Source organism: Somniosus microcephalus, chromosome 2 (genome assembly GCF_052327205.1).
Source record: "Somniosus microcephalus isolate GS21.2 chromosome 2, FLI_Smic_1.0, whole genome shotgun sequence".
NCBI lineage: Eukaryota > Metazoa > Chordata > Chondrichthyes > Squaliformes > Somniosidae > Somniosus > Somniosus microcephalus.
This window is the reverse complement of record NC_140988.1, coordinates 33848050-33863687: the sequence shown is the minus strand read 5'-3', so window position 1 is coordinate 33863687 and position 15638 is coordinate 33848050.

The window sequence follows — 15638 nt, the reverse complement described above, 5'->3', positions numbered from 1 at the left end:
TCGTGTAAAACCGGCGATTTCGGATCAGGAGTCCATTGTACTCCTCTTCCGATTTGGAAACGAAAATCAGGAGAGGCGTCTAATTGCCGGCTAATCCGATATTGTCTGTTTTACATGATCGTCAAGTTAAAATTACCCCCAATCAGTTTGTGCAGTCAAAATGTGCCAGCAATGTAGATTCTTTAGATACTCTCCTGTCACTTGATTTGGTGCAGGGTGATGTCCTTGCCTGATGTTACGCCACCCATCATATCTACAGGTCCAGAAAGTTTAAGAACAGGTCCAGTCACTTAATATCCTTTCACCAGTTGCCATGACTTGCTTGGAGTTTCAGAACTGACATTCGAGTTCAAAAATAATTGGCTATCATATGTTTAACTCAACACAGTGTGTGATTGTTCAAAAATAGCCTGGTTCCTCCTCTCAAGCTTACAGCTCGAAAACCAGTTGAAACCATCTTGACAACACTTGCATCCAATTTGTCTGGGACATGGGTTTTCTTTGCTGTAGCTGGCTTTAAACTCCTTGGGGGTAATTTTAAACTTTTGGCGATTAGCAGAAGTGTATAACAGGTGGCCGATCTGATATCAGCCGTTTTACACTATCGCGAAAAGTTCAAATTACCCCCCTATTGTATTATGACTGGATTTAAAGGGATATTCATCAAGCAAAACCTTGACAAACAAAAATAATATATTTTTGGCACAGTTCTTATGATGACTTCATTCCAAAGCTATTCTTATTTGAGGGAGAATGAAGAGAGAAAGAGGGCATTGGGAGAACAAGCCCACCCCCCCGCCCACCTCACCCCCCACGCCGAACATCCCGTATAGTTGTTGGGCGTTATACCCATGCACCATCCATGGACAGAAGCAGAATTTAGAAGGCACAATGTTCACCAGAATTATCATTGGTGTCTTGAAATACTTTGGCCAGAATTTTCATTACCCGGGCGGGTCGGGTGCGGGTGGTCGGAGTGGTGGCTCAGATCCCTGTTCTACTTTTCATCCCACTCCTCAGAACGACTTTCCTTTAATGGTGCCTATTAAGGCAGGGCTGCACATTACCCGGCCCTATTAAATGGTGCGTGTCTGATGACATCATCGATGACTCATTTGCAGTGGGGATATTTAAAGCAGCCTTGGCCACTTTGCATTTGAAGGTTCATCTAGCAGTGTGTAAGCAGTTCATATCACCATCTGGTTAGTGCTGAGCCTTGTAGAGATGGCTTCACAGTGACAGAGGGCAGCACCCAGGTTTTCAGATGGCTCCCTACATATTCTTGTGGAGGGAGTCAGAACACGCAGGGAGGTCCTCTTCCCTTCTGATGGGCATGCGAGACCTCCCCAGGAGATTAAGAGAGCTTGATTGCAAATTGCAGAGGAGGTCAACAGCAGGGATGTTGTGAGGAGGACCTGGGTGCAGTGCCGGAAGCACTTCAATGATCTCATGAGATCAGGAAAGGTGAGTATAAAGCCACATTCACCTTCATCCTGCTGTGCCTGTCATCACATCCCCATCACTCTGCCTTCCCAACCTTACTCCTGTACAACATTACTCACACCAACATACCTTGCACGTTCACCCATCCCTCTCTCTCTCTATCTACATTATCACATCCCATCTGACTAACCCCACACACTCACCCTCATCCTAGTGCAATCACACCAACTAAAAACACACAAGGAGGCCATTTGGTATTGGCACTTTGGCATTGGCACTACACTCCCTCATAGTCACCCTCTAAAGATGTAACCCACACATTCCTTATACTCATGCCAACACGTTCACTCAAACATATCTTCTTTCCCTCCTTGCAGGAGAAGAGAGCCCACATTAAGAGGGAGGGGGAGAGAACTGGAGGTGGCCCTCCATCATTCGCCATGTTGACTGCAGCAGAAGAAGTTGCCCTGGAGGTCTCAGGAGCTGCAGAGCAGCTGGTGGTGGGAGACAGAAAGAGGGTGAAGGGATAATTACTAGTCCTAGCCCCTTTAGGGCTACCCCGGATCAGGCATATTCCTCAGACATTCACTTTCAACTAAAGTTTGAGGTAGCCGAATCCTTAAGGCGCTTAATTGGGTCTAAAGGTCTGGACTATCTCTCCCTAAAGGAAAGGAACAACCTGAAAATGTTACCATCCTCCAGATAGCACTTTTAATAAGTTTAGCTAGACTGCAACGTTCCGGATATTATGAGGGTGCGGAAAACTCCCCCAGAATTCTGCAACTCCTCACCAAAGAGTGTACAGCGATTGAGTTCACGAATTTGATACAGAAGTATTATGTGAGACAATTCTAAAAATATATAGATTTATTAAAGAACCGACATATAATTTACAGTTGGTGAGTCAATCGCAACATTAACAGTTCCAAAAAAAGAAAGCTTACAATTCTATTATCAGAGAACCTACTCTCAAATCTTAACTTCACTACAGTTTTACAGTTCTTAGTTTTATTCAGGATATCCACCAAAATCAAATACAGTACCTTTGATCCCCGAGGTACAAAGAGCTGGAGACTTACAGAGCTGGCTCTGAAGCCGAGAATCACTTTGCCCCTTTAAGTGAGTCTACTATCCCATTTGAGAGTTCAATATTTATACCCTTTTCCAGTGGTATTTCCTTTAAGGTTTTCTGCTGATGTAAGCCAGTTATCTTTATTCATTTTTCTGCTGACCCCTGCAATTCTTACATTCACCTCAGCTGGTAGCACTACAGAACCATGGGCTAGATTTTCAGTTGCTTGCGCCAGCAGTTAGCGCCTTAAGAGAAGTGATTTTCGGGCGCTATGCGTGTAGCGCCCGGGCGCAGCGCAGTTTGCGCCCTGCCCCAAATTAAGTTGCCCGTTAGCGCCGGCGCAAAGTTTAGCGGCCGCCCGGATGCGCGCGCAGAAAATGACGTCACATCCTCGTGCAACGCCCTTTGGCCGCCCCGAATCCAAACTTCAGTCGGACCGCCCCATTGTACGGTTGGCGTCCAGAGCGTTTGTAAAATGGAACGCAACACACCCTGGGGAGCGCAAATTAAAGGGCACTCCTCCTGCACTATAAAAGGCAGTCTGCATGTGTTGTGTGGAAGGATCCAGTGTGTTGTTGTGAACGGTGTATTTATGTTCCCCTCCTCCTCCTCCTCCTCCTCCTGCTGTTTTCCCCCCCAGACTCTGCCTTTGAAAAAAAACACATGCACCCTTCCCCTTTAAGAGCTCACTGGCACCAGAGTGTCTGTCGGGCGCAGCACCCGAGCTCGGGCGCTGCGCTCTGCACCGCCAGCTTAGCGCCTAAAGATAGTAGTGGAATGCCTCTTTTAGCGCTCCACCAACCTCTTAGGGCGAAGCCACTGAATTTCCGGCAACGGGGCGCTACTTTGGGGCGGGCGCTAACTTCGGGCGGGCACTAAGGTTAGCGCCCCAAAACTGTCTATACTGAAAATCTAGCCCCATGTCTCTCCTCTCGGTGGTCTAAGTTTACCATAAAAAATGGTGTAACAGCAGGTGCACTTTACTTGGTATCATTTTTATGAAGGCAGATGTTTGTTACTTTTATGTGCTTCTTTATGAGGTGTAAATTAGAACACCTTATACAGGGTGAACTATTGTCTTGTTCCCAAAGGTTCAGACTGTCAGGAGCCTTTAACCTTCTGTTTCAATAAGGTTATTGATTCATTGTCAACAACTTATCTTATCTCAATAGCCAGAATGCTATCACAGCTTTTTCAGAGTTCGGTTTCTAGATTTCCAGACCCAGTTTGTCATGTTTTAATAAGGCCAGAATTCTTTCATAGAATGGTGTATTTTTCTGAATAGGTTATATGGCTTATTCCTTCACAACGGGGACATCTCAGCAACCTGGTAACAGAATTACATCTCATACAGCCACATGGTATACAGCAGTCACTCATATGGGGACTGATATCAGCAGCCAGTGAATGTTCATCCTGTGCATAATGGTATCATTAGCCATTCTTAATATTGCATTTCTGAATCACTTCTTTATTCTCCCACAGGTCCATCAAGAGCCCCCCACCACTGTCCAGGTGAAAGAGGAAGACAACTCCTCAGAGGAGCTTCCAGCCTTTGAGGATGCATCGTCACCAGACCTAAGCACACCCAGCGCCAGCGCAGATATGCTCACCTCGGTGGGTCCTATGTGAGATAGAGTCATGTTGTCATCTGGTGTTTCACAAGTCACAAGTGAGAAAGAGGAGATTGTGGAGACAGGGATAGCAGTGGAGACTCCTTGCCGGAGGTTGCAGGATGCTCCCAGCTCTGCTCAGCTGCATGCAGATGCTGAGCCTCGAGGACCATCCAGAAAGTGGGCGTTTCTATAGGTGCAGGAAGAAGTGCAGGAGGCTCTGACAGATTTTGCAACCGCAATGTCAGCAAATGTACAAATAATGGAGGAGTTCATCTCCAACATGAGCACCACTGTGACACAGGCGATGGCGACTGTAGGCTCTTCCATGGAAAGGATGGCAATCTGCATGGAGCAGCTAATATGCCACTCACATAAGCACATGCTAACTATGGAAAATAGATGGCAGAGGCCCATAGACCTCCTCTTTATGAGGGATGTCAACAGGGACTTGGATCCTCATGGCCCCACTGCTGTGCAGCCAGGTACTCTCCAGCTCTTTGCTAGCAGGGAATTGCGAGTTGCCCATGAGAGGGATGATGGTGAGTGAGATGATGGTGAGAGGAGATATGGAAGTGGGGGCTCCTTTCAAAGTGCTCACACTTCTCCCCCATTGCCTGCTCCTCAGTCAGAGGCCCAGATGCCTCCTCAGATCATGATGGCCGAGTCTGCCCCTGCACAGTCGCAGGAGGAGCATACTTTGGTGGGGCCATCAGAGGTTCCAAAACCCACAGGACATCTGCCAAAAGTATCTTCACAATTGCAGCAGCCTCTACCTCTGCTGAAGCCACAGGGGTAGCACCTCGTAGAAGCACACATAATTGAAAGATGACACAGAAGTAGAAGCACAAGATTAAGCACAAGGGTGTTTAAAGAACTGTTTCTGTTAAGGTTCTGTTACTCTAATGTCACATATAAAACTATTTATTTTCACCACTTTCCAGTCATGCCCATTTTTGTCCGCTACTTTGGAAGTGGCTTAGTGAGTTGGAGTGAATGGTCAGACAGAACAGTACCTACAGCAATGGGAGTCAGTGTGAAAGGAATGGCTTGGTCATTGTAGGGATGTTTTATGGTGTTGTTGTGGTGTGGCAGCCATATGGGTGGAATGCAGATAGTTAAGAAAATCTGGCCATGATGAGGCCATCCCTGGCCTCCTGGGCAGCAATGTGCTCAGGCGCTGGTGGGATCTGAACCTCAGGTATCTCCTGCTCCTCCTCCTCCTCCTCCTCATCTTCCAGCTGATTCTCCTCCTCATCTTCCTCCCCCTCCTCTGAACAGGCTGTGATCTCTGCGCCATGCTCCTCATTCAGCGCTAATCCTCGTTGCTGCGCTATGTAGTGCAGCGCACAGCAGACGGCCATGATTCTGGAGACCCTGGCTGGTGCACACTGAGGGCTCCTCCAGATCTGTCAAGGCATCTGAAGCGCATTTTCAGCATGCCTATTGGTTGCTCTATGACACATCTGGTGGACATGTGGCTTTCATTATATCTCTCCTCGCCCTCAGTAAGTGGCCTCCTCAAGAATGTCATGAGCCATATCTTCAGTGGATAGCCCTTGTCTCCAAGCAGTAAGTGTGTTTGGTGGTGCAAGAGCTGAGGGAGGGTGGACTGGCGCAGGACAAAAGAGTCATGACAGCTGCCAGGGAATCTGGCGCACACATGCATAATCATCTTTTTATGGTTGCAGATGAACTGCACATTGAGGGAGTGGAAGCCCTTTTGGTTGACAAACACTCCTGGGTGATGATGGGGTGCACTGATGTCCACATGTGTGCAGTCAATGATGCCCTGCACCCATGGGAAGCCAGCCAGAGTGGCAAAGGCCAGCACCCACTCAGTAACACTGGCTTCATCAGTGGCAAAGTTGATATAATTGGCTGACGTGTCAAACATGGCATCGGTGACCTGGGTGATGCATCTGTTGGCGGCCGACTGCGAGATCATGCAAATGTCTGCTGCAGATCCCTGGAAAGTGCCTCAGGTGAAGAAGTTGAGGGCGCTGTTGACCTTGACAGCCACTGGTAAGGTGTGTCCACCAGGTCCTCTGGGCTGCAGGTCTGGTTCCAGTAAAATGCAAATGTCTGTGATGACCTGGCGTGATAGCCTGAGCCTTCTTTGGCACTGCTGCTCCATCATGTCGAGGAAGCTCATCCTCTGCCTGTATACCTTGTGTTGGGGTTATCACCACCAGCACAGTGCAGCCCTGCGCTGATGCCCTCTGTCCTGTGGAGCATCAGGTCATTGAGGAGAAGGTTGGTGTTTATTTTTTATTCGTTCCTGGGATGTGGGCATCGCTGGCAAGTGAAAATGCCAACGTGGAATTAGAAGCTGTAACAGCAATGCAACAAAGATGTCGATGGAGGAGAAATTGAACCTCGTTTCACCCATTCATCTATATATATAATAAAAGGATTGTGGTGTCTGTCTGTCTGTCTATCTGTCTGTCTGTCTGTCTGTCTGTCCGGGGCATCACTCAAAAGTTGTAGAGCATAACTACACATATGTTATATCAAAAGAAAGCTTATGATTAGGGGAGTCTCATAGGCATATTTACTTTTTGGTCAGACAAAAATTGTTTGGACAGTATACAAAAAACGTTCAAAAAATGGACAAAATCCGCTCATTAGCGGTTGACCAATCCTACCGCTCATTAGCGTTGAGTGACGTGATGGTTGACCAATTGGGGGGCATTTCATGGCATTTGTGGGTGGGGCCTAATCCTTCAAACTGCTGAACGGGAGCGGAGCTGAGGTGAGTGGTGGCCATTAAAGACCGGCCGGGCCTGAAGCTAAAAAAATGGTAACAGTTGTACAGGGCCTTGGTGAGACCACACCTTGAGTATTGTGTGCAGTTTTGGTCACCTTACCTGAGGAAGGACGTTCTTGCCATGGAGGGAGTGCAACGAAGATTCACTAGGCTGATACCTGGGATGGCAGGAATGACGTATGAGGAGATATTGTGTCGATTGGGCTTATACTCACTGGAGTTTAGAAGATTGAGAGGGGATCTCATCGAAACCTATAAAATTCTGTCAGGTCTGGACAGACTAGATGCAGGAAGGATGTTTCTGATGGCCGGGGAGTCCAGAACCAGGGTTCACAGTCTAAGGATAAGGGGTAAGCCATTTAGGACTGAAATGAGGAGGAATTTCTTCACCCAGAGAGTGGTGAACCTGTGGAATTCTCTGCCACAGAGGGTGGTGGAGGCTAGTTCATTAAATATATTCAAGAAAGAGTTGGATATATTTCTTGAGGCTAAAGGGATCAAGGGATATGGGGAAAAGGCAGGGACAGGGTGCTGAATTTGGATGATCAGCCATGATCACATTGAATGGCGGAGCAGGCTCGAAGGGCCGAATGGCCTACTCCTGCTCCTATCTTCTATGTTTCTATGTAATGGAGGTGAGGAAATTGTTGATTCATTAGTATTGATTCAGGAATTTCTCTCTCTCTCTCTCTCTCTCTCCTTCCCCCCTTTCTCTCTCTCTCTCTGTCCTTCCCCCCCTCTCTCTCTCTCTCTCTCTCCCGAAGCGGGAGCTCAGCTGAGGTGAGTCGCGGCCCGAGAGCCCGGCTGGGCCTGAAGCGCTAGGCTGTGCACGGTCACCGCGGCCTGCCTCTAAGTCCTTCCCCCCCCCTCTCTCTCTCTCTCTCTCCTTCCCCCCCCCTTTCTCTCTCTCTCTCTCTCTCTCCTCTTCCCTCTCTCTCTCTCTCTCCTCCTTCCCTCTCTCTCTCTCTCTCCTTCCCCCTCTCTCTCTTGCCATTAGTGCGGGACCGGGAATACCGGGGCTTTCCAACGAGCCATCCCCGACCTAAATCAGACACGGGAGTCCGGAGTGAAAGGCCTTCCACTGCCGCCCGGCCAACCGGGTCCAAAGGCCCACCTGGTTAAACAGGAGGAACCCCAGGCTCGCTTCTGAGCGATGGGCATCCGACCTCCCGATGTCGGATATACTCTGTTCTGGTACCGAGGTGAGTTGGAGGGAGAGGAGAGGGGGAGAGGGAGAGGGAAGGGAGGGAGAGCGGGGAGGGAGGGAGAGAGAGAGAGAGCGGGGAGGGAGGGGGAGAGAGAGAGAGCGGGGAGGGAGGGAGAGAGGGGCAGGGAGAGAGAGGAGGGAGAGAGAGGGGAGAGAGAGAGCGGCAGGGAGAGAGAGGGGGAGGGAGAGACAGAGGGTGAGGGAGGGAGAGAGAGAGGGGCAGGGAGAGAGAGGAGCAGGGAGAGATAGGGGCAGGGAGAGAGAGGGGGGAGAGAGAGTGGCAGGGAGCGAGAGCGGCAGGGAGAGAGAGGGGGAGGGAGAGAGAGAGCGTGAGGGAGGGAAAGAGTGAAGGGGTGGGAGAGGGAGGGAGAGCTCGCCTTCTTCCTTCCTTCGGCCGCCGCAATTCAAACTTCCCGCCGACCTCACAAAATGGCGGCCACCCTTCTTCACCCGCCGGGCTCTGTGTCCAGCCCCTTCCCCGGGGTGTCTTCCTCTCTTCTCTATCTCCTTCCCTCACTCTCTCCTTCTCTCTCTCTCTCTCTCTCTCTCTCTCTCTCCTTCCCTCTCTCTCTCTCTGTCTCTCTCTCCGTCCCTCTCTCTCTCCTTCCCTCTCTCTCTCTCTCTCTCTCCTTCCCTCTCTCTCTCCTTCCCTCTCTCTCGCTCTCCTTCCCTCTCTCTCTCTCTGTCTCCTTCCCTCTCTCTCTCTTTCTCCTTCCCTCTCTCTCTCTGTCTCCTTCCCTCTCTCTCTCTCTCTCTCTCCTTCCCTCTCTCTCTCCTTCCCTCTCTCTCTCTCTCTCCTTCCCTCTCTCTCTCTCCTTCCCTCTCTCTCCTCTTCCCTCTCTCTCTCTTTCCCGCTCTCTCTCTCTCTCCGTCCCACACAGACAGACAGACAGACAAACTCATTTATATATATATAAAAATTATTTCTACTTTTCATAACAACATGCCCTCAAAAAACCCTCGGCACCGCCTGGCACTCCAGCTAGTTGAGCATAAAACAGGTGGAAAAACTTACCAGAATCAGGTTAGGAAATCCTGTGCCTGATCTGTCATTTTGGACTGGGTGACTTTCAGTCGACCGCAGCACCTGCCTGAAACTGGCCTTCATCACCTTGAATATGCTAATCAGAGGCCCAAAGCCTGTTTTACGACACCAATGCCAAAATGTGCAAAAACTGGGTGGAGTGTTTCCAGGTCTAAGGAGTGGTCCTTAAAGGGAGCTGAAGAAGATTTAGTTTTCCGATTTTCACTAACCTTAAAGTGGAGTCAGGAGGGGCAACAGGGCTCATCCAAGCTCCACAGCAACACTATGGGCCGCTCTCCCAGCCCGTGCTCACCACCTTCCCGTTTGCATGCCAGCACACCTCAGGACATACCTGCAGGCTGGCTCAGTTTTTGAGGCAGATGATTTTTAGAAGGCCCGAATTGGTGAGCTGAATACGGACACGCAGTTGATGCCTGCAGCTTACTGGCATCATGGAAATGAGGCCCAACGCCCAATTTGGGGCAAGCCTCGGGTCTCTTTCAAAAAGTTGCTGATTTTGTGCTGGTTTCATAAGAACATAAGAAATAGGAGCAGGAGTAGGCCATTTGGCCCCTCGAACCTGCTCCGCCATTCAATAAGATCATGGCTGATCTTCTACCACAACTCCACTTTCCTGCACTATCCCCATATCCCTTGATTCCCTTAATATTTGAAAATATATTGATCTCTGACTTGAATATACTCAACGATTGAGCCTCCACAGCCCTCTGGGGTAGAGAATTCCAAAGATTCACCACCCTCTGTGTGAATAAATTTCTATTTATCTCAGTTCTAAATGGTCGACCCCTTATTCTGAGACTGTGACCCGCGGTTCTAGACTCCCCAGCCAGGGGAAACATTCTCCCTGCATCTACCCTGTCAAGCCCTGCAAGAATTTTGTATGTTTCTTCTGAACTCTGGTGAATATCGGCCTGGCCTACTCAATCTCTCCTCATAGGACAATCCCCCCTATCCCAGGAACCAGTCTGGTGAACCTTTGTTCACACCCTCAATGGCAAATATATCCTTCCTTAGGTAAGGAGACCAAAACTGTACACAATACTCCAGGTGTGGTCTCACCAGGGCCCTATATAATTGCAGTAAAACGTCTTTACTTTTACACTCAATTCTCTTGTAATAAAGACCAACATACCATTTGCTTTCTTAATTGCTTGCTGTACCTGCATGTTAACTTTCAGTCATTCGTGTACAAGGACACCCAGGTCCTTCTGAACATCAACATTTCCCAATCTCTCACCATTTAAAAAATACCCTGCTGTTCTTTTTTTCCTACTAAAGTGGATAACTTCACATTTCTCCACATTATATTCCATTTGCCATGTTCTTGCCCACTCACTTAGCTTGTCTATATCCCCTTGAAGCCTCTTTGCACCCTCCTCATAACTTACATTCCCACCCAGCTTTGTATCATCAGCAAACTTGGATATATTACATTCGGTCACCTCATCCAAATTATTGATATAGATTGTGAATAGCTGAGGCCCAAACACTGATCCTTGCGGTACCCCACTAGTTACAGCCTTCCAACCCAAAAATGACCCATTTATTCCTACTCTCTGTTTTCTGTCCATTAACCAATCCTCAATCCATGCTAGTATATTACCCCCAATCCCAAGAGCCCTAATTTTGTTTAATAATCTCTTGTGTGGCACCTTATCGAATGCCTTCTGAAAATCCAAATACACTACATCCACTGGTTCCCCCTAATCTATTCTGCTAGTTACAACCTCAAAAATCTCTAACAGATTCGTCAAATACGATTTCCCTTTCATAAATCACTGTTGACTCTGCCCAATCCTATTATTATTTTCTAAGTGCCCTTTTACCATGTCCTTAACAACAGATTCTTGCATTTTCCCTACTATTGATGTCAGGCTAACTGGTCTGTAGTTCCCCATTTTCTCTCTACCTCCTTTCTTAAATAGTGGGGTTACATTTGCTACTTTCCAATCCACGGGAACCATTCTAAAATCTATGGAACTTTGGAATATGACAACTAATGCATCCACTATCTCTATAGCCACCTCTTTCAATACGCTAGGATGTAGGCCATCAGGTCCAGGGGATTTATCGGCTTTCAGTCCCATTAATTTCTCCAGTACTATTTTTTTACTAATACTAATTTATTCAGTTCCTCATTCTCGCTAGACCCTACGAAAACCCAATTACTCCCCCTATGGGCCTAGCAGTAATTCCAAATCCCTTTAAGGATTGTCACAGTTACACCATTTCTGAAAAGGCAAACCATATCTGTGAAGTAACTGTGCCCAAAAAACATTGTCCAATACTTTTATACTCAGTTCTTGAAATACCTTCTGTTGCCATCCTATGCTGAGCTCCTGCTACATTGTAAACAATGATAAATAAATACATAGCACAATGTGTTAGGTAAGCATAGAGCGTTTATTTCCTTCATTATATAACGTGTGAATGTCAGCTGCTTTAGCTGGCACAGAGCTGCTAATTGGGGTTGTGTTTGGTTTCAGAAATATAACATCCAACTTACCACTTCTAAGTGATTCCCTTGTGAATGAAGCATGTAAGAGTTCAGATGACTCTCAACCCCTCTGGGCTATGGATTGACAAGGCTTTGTACATGAGTTAGCCGCGTCCAGCATTATGGTGTCTCACTAGTTTAGCCTACGTTAAGCTACTTCCTCCCATGTCAAGCATTTCTGGGGGAGAGACATTCAGCCCCTTAAATTGGGTGCCTTTTCTCCCTGAGTCTTTGAAGAAAGATTGGTAGCTCATGGCCTGCCAAACTGAGTTTTCTCACTCAGTAATGTCTATATCTACAACAATTTGTTTGGAGATCAGTTGCTTTTCTTTATCAGAGGCTATTTTAGGTGTGTTGCTGACTTCTAAATTACAGTTTGTAGCCTAATTAAAGGGCTATGTGCTGCTCCTTCTCATTGGCTGTGTGGGAGAGAATGCCACAAAATAGCAAATTTGTGTGTGAACTATTAGAAGTAATTTCTGTCAAACACTTTTAATAGCATGCAACCAACCCCAATTAGCATGTGAACAATAATTTTTCGGTGCATAGCCTTCAATTCCTTTTTTCTCCACAAATGCATCTAAGTGTCTCTTGAACCCTCTTAGAATATTCGCTTCAATGGCTTTTGCTGGTAACTTATTCCACAATTCTATTACCCTTTGGGTGAAAACCACCTGACTTCCCTGTTCACTCCTAATGTCCTGATATTTGGCTTATTTCCCTGGTGTTTGAGCCTTTTAATATCATAAAAAAACTTGCTTGAACAAATTTTGCCAATTCCCCTAATAATCTTCAAAACTCCAGTTACATAATCTTGAAGTCTCTTCTTTTCCAAAGGAAAACAATTCCACTTCTTTCATCCTTTCTCATAACCTGAAATTATCTTTGTTGCTCAGCTTCATACCCGCACATGGCAATAGCATCCATCCTATTATTTAATGATTAAAGCTCCGTACAGTGGGGGTGAAATTTACTTAGGCGGGGGCACAAAACGTGCGCATCTGGCACCAGTGATACGTCCTGCCCGCTATTCAGCTCCATTGAAGTCATTGGAACTAAATATCGGATAGAAAGAAAAAGAAAGACTTGCATTTATATAGCATCTTTCATGACCTCAGGAAGTCCCAAAGCACTTTACAACACCAACTTGTATTTATATAGCGCCTTTAATGTAGTAAAATGTGCCAAGGTGCTTCACAGGAGTGTTATCAAACAAAATTTGACACTGAGCCACATAAGGAGATATTAGGGCAGGTAACTAAATGCTTGGTCAAAGAGGTAGGTTTTAAGGAGCGCCTTAAAGCAGGAAAGAGAGTTAGCGAAGCGGAGAGATTTAGGGAGGGAATTCCTAGAGCTTAGGGCCTTGGCAGCTGAAGGCACGACCACCAATGGTGGAGAGATTAAAATCGGGGATGCTCCTAAGGCTAGAATTAGAGTACTTTTTTTTTTACAGCCAATAAAGTACTTTTTGAAGTGTAGTCACTGTTGTAATGTAGGAAATGCGGCAGCCAATTTTGCACACAGTAAGCTCCTACAAACAGCAATGTGATAATGGCCAGATAGTCTGCTTTAGTGATGTTAATTGAGGGATAAATATTGGCCATGACACTGAGGATAACTCCCCTGCTTTTCTTCAGAATAATGCCTTGGGGTCTTTTATGTCCACCTGAAAGAGCAGATGGGGCCACGGTTTAACATCTCATTCGAAAGACGGCACCTCTGACAGTGCTGCACTCCCTTAGTACTGCACTGGAGTGTCAGCATAGATTTTTGTGCTCAAATCTCTGGAGTGGGACTTGAACCACAGGTAGGAGGTATAATGGACAGCAGATGCGATACTGCCCATTTTGCGTTCCCGCCCAAGTCGAATTTCATCTCCAGAAATCTAACTGAGATTTGGCTAATAACTTAAACCTTAACAGTACAATCTTTTTTGGTTTGCTATTCTAGCCCTCTGATACTGCAACCAAGTATCTTATTTGCCTTTTTTTCATTATGTACCGTGCTTATGGCTTCTTAAATGTATGCATTAAGCCTAATCTCTTTCATAATCATCATAATGTACCATAGTTTCATTTAATGCATACTCCCTCTTTTGATTTCTAGGTCCCATGCCAATTATTTTACACATCATCAGGGTCAAAATCCTAGAACTCTCTATCCAACAGAATTTTGGGCGAACCTTCACCACATAGATTGCAGAGGTTCCAGAAGTGTCACCATCACCTTCTCAGGGCAGTTAGGGATGGACATTAAATGCTGGTCTCGCCACATGCCAAGAATTAAAAAAAAATTCCGTCTTGAATTTTATCTTCTATCTATTGGCCCAGTTACCTAAAAGATCAAAATCTTTCTGAATAGGTTTGAAATATTCCTCATTATTTGTTTTGTCTCCTATTTTGGTCTCATCTGCATATTTGGAGATTCTGCCTACAATGTCTTCCACCCAGTTATTACTCTGTACTAAAAATAGCAAGGGTCTCAGGACTAACCACTGGGGTACCCCATTCACATTTGCTAGACAATCTGAAGAGTTCCCATTTATGGCTACCCTCTGTTTTAAGCCAATTTTCTTTCCAGTGCGGCCTTTCAAGTTTCCTTACCTTAGCCATGAATCACTGATGTGGAACATTATCAAAACCTTTCTGGACATCCAAACAAATCGCAACAAACAATCCTGTTTGCAAGAATACATTTTGGAAAACAAATTTTAAACTGACTATCATGAATGCAAATTTCGACTTCCATATTTGTCCAGATGTTGCTTGATGATTCCAAAAAATAATTGGAATTTTTATCCATCTTTACTAGCTTGCTCTATGGAATTCCTAAGCCTAGAATATGAAATATTCTTTACTTTTCGGTGCTGCTGTAACCTTAGCTCACAAGAGATGACATCAACAGATGTCGTGAAATATAAAACAACTGAGCTAAGGTACCAAGAGTGTTCAGTGGCTCTGCAGCTTGACAATTGATACAGAAACAGACAAAACCACTTATAGGAGTGATTGCAAAAATAGTTTAACTCTCAACTACTTATTTTGCAATCATACGCCATAAATGTACATCTTCTAACAACTTCGCCTAATAGAGTTTCTGGCAACGGAATTAAATAACAATTTCCGCACAGACAGGACAACATCTTGTTATATCCCATAAGGACGTGAGACTGCTTTTCTCTTTTCAGGACAGTGACACAGAATTCATGTCCATCAAAATACACTGCTCCATTGCAAATTATGGTGCTGTAACCCTCTGCCTCTTGATCTAACTTTGCACCTGACACCAAGCAAAACAGCAGCACCACTTAAAGATGCAAGATCATTACTCTAAATTAAATTCAATAAGGGCAGTCTCTGTAGGGAACATTAGAGACTCCTGCAAGAGTGAAATAATGCATGAGTATTATCAATTGTAAAATTAGTTCTGATCTCACTTCCAGAAGATATCTCAAAATATTCAGAAAACCAGCAATAAATCAGTCACGCTTTCCTCTGTTCTGATTCTCAAGAAGTGCCCTGGGTAATCTTAAACAGCCCATATTTATTAGAAGCTGTTTCAACAGTGATTACAATACAGTGCTTTGGTTATCTAGTGGGGTAATCAAAATGACAGACGCAGACTGACAGAATTTGATTTAAGTGGCATTTATACCACCTGAAACAGACCATAATTCAACAACCAACCTTTGATATTATTAAACACAACTATGACTTTTTTTTCATTTAAAAATGTTCAGCAAAGAGACTGGGGCAAAATGCAGAAGAGACATAAATGAATAACAAGTATGCTTTACTGTTGGTGGATATCGAAACTAAGCAAGGAGCAAGTGAGTAAAATGGAAGACTATTACTAGGGCTGATACCAACTCAGGTATAAACACTTTCATTTTAGCTCAGGACCAACAAGAGCATTATCCACACCTGCCATCTATGGTGCTGTTGCTGAGCAGATGCAAATCTTTTACTGAGCACTTGCTGTCACTTTTAAG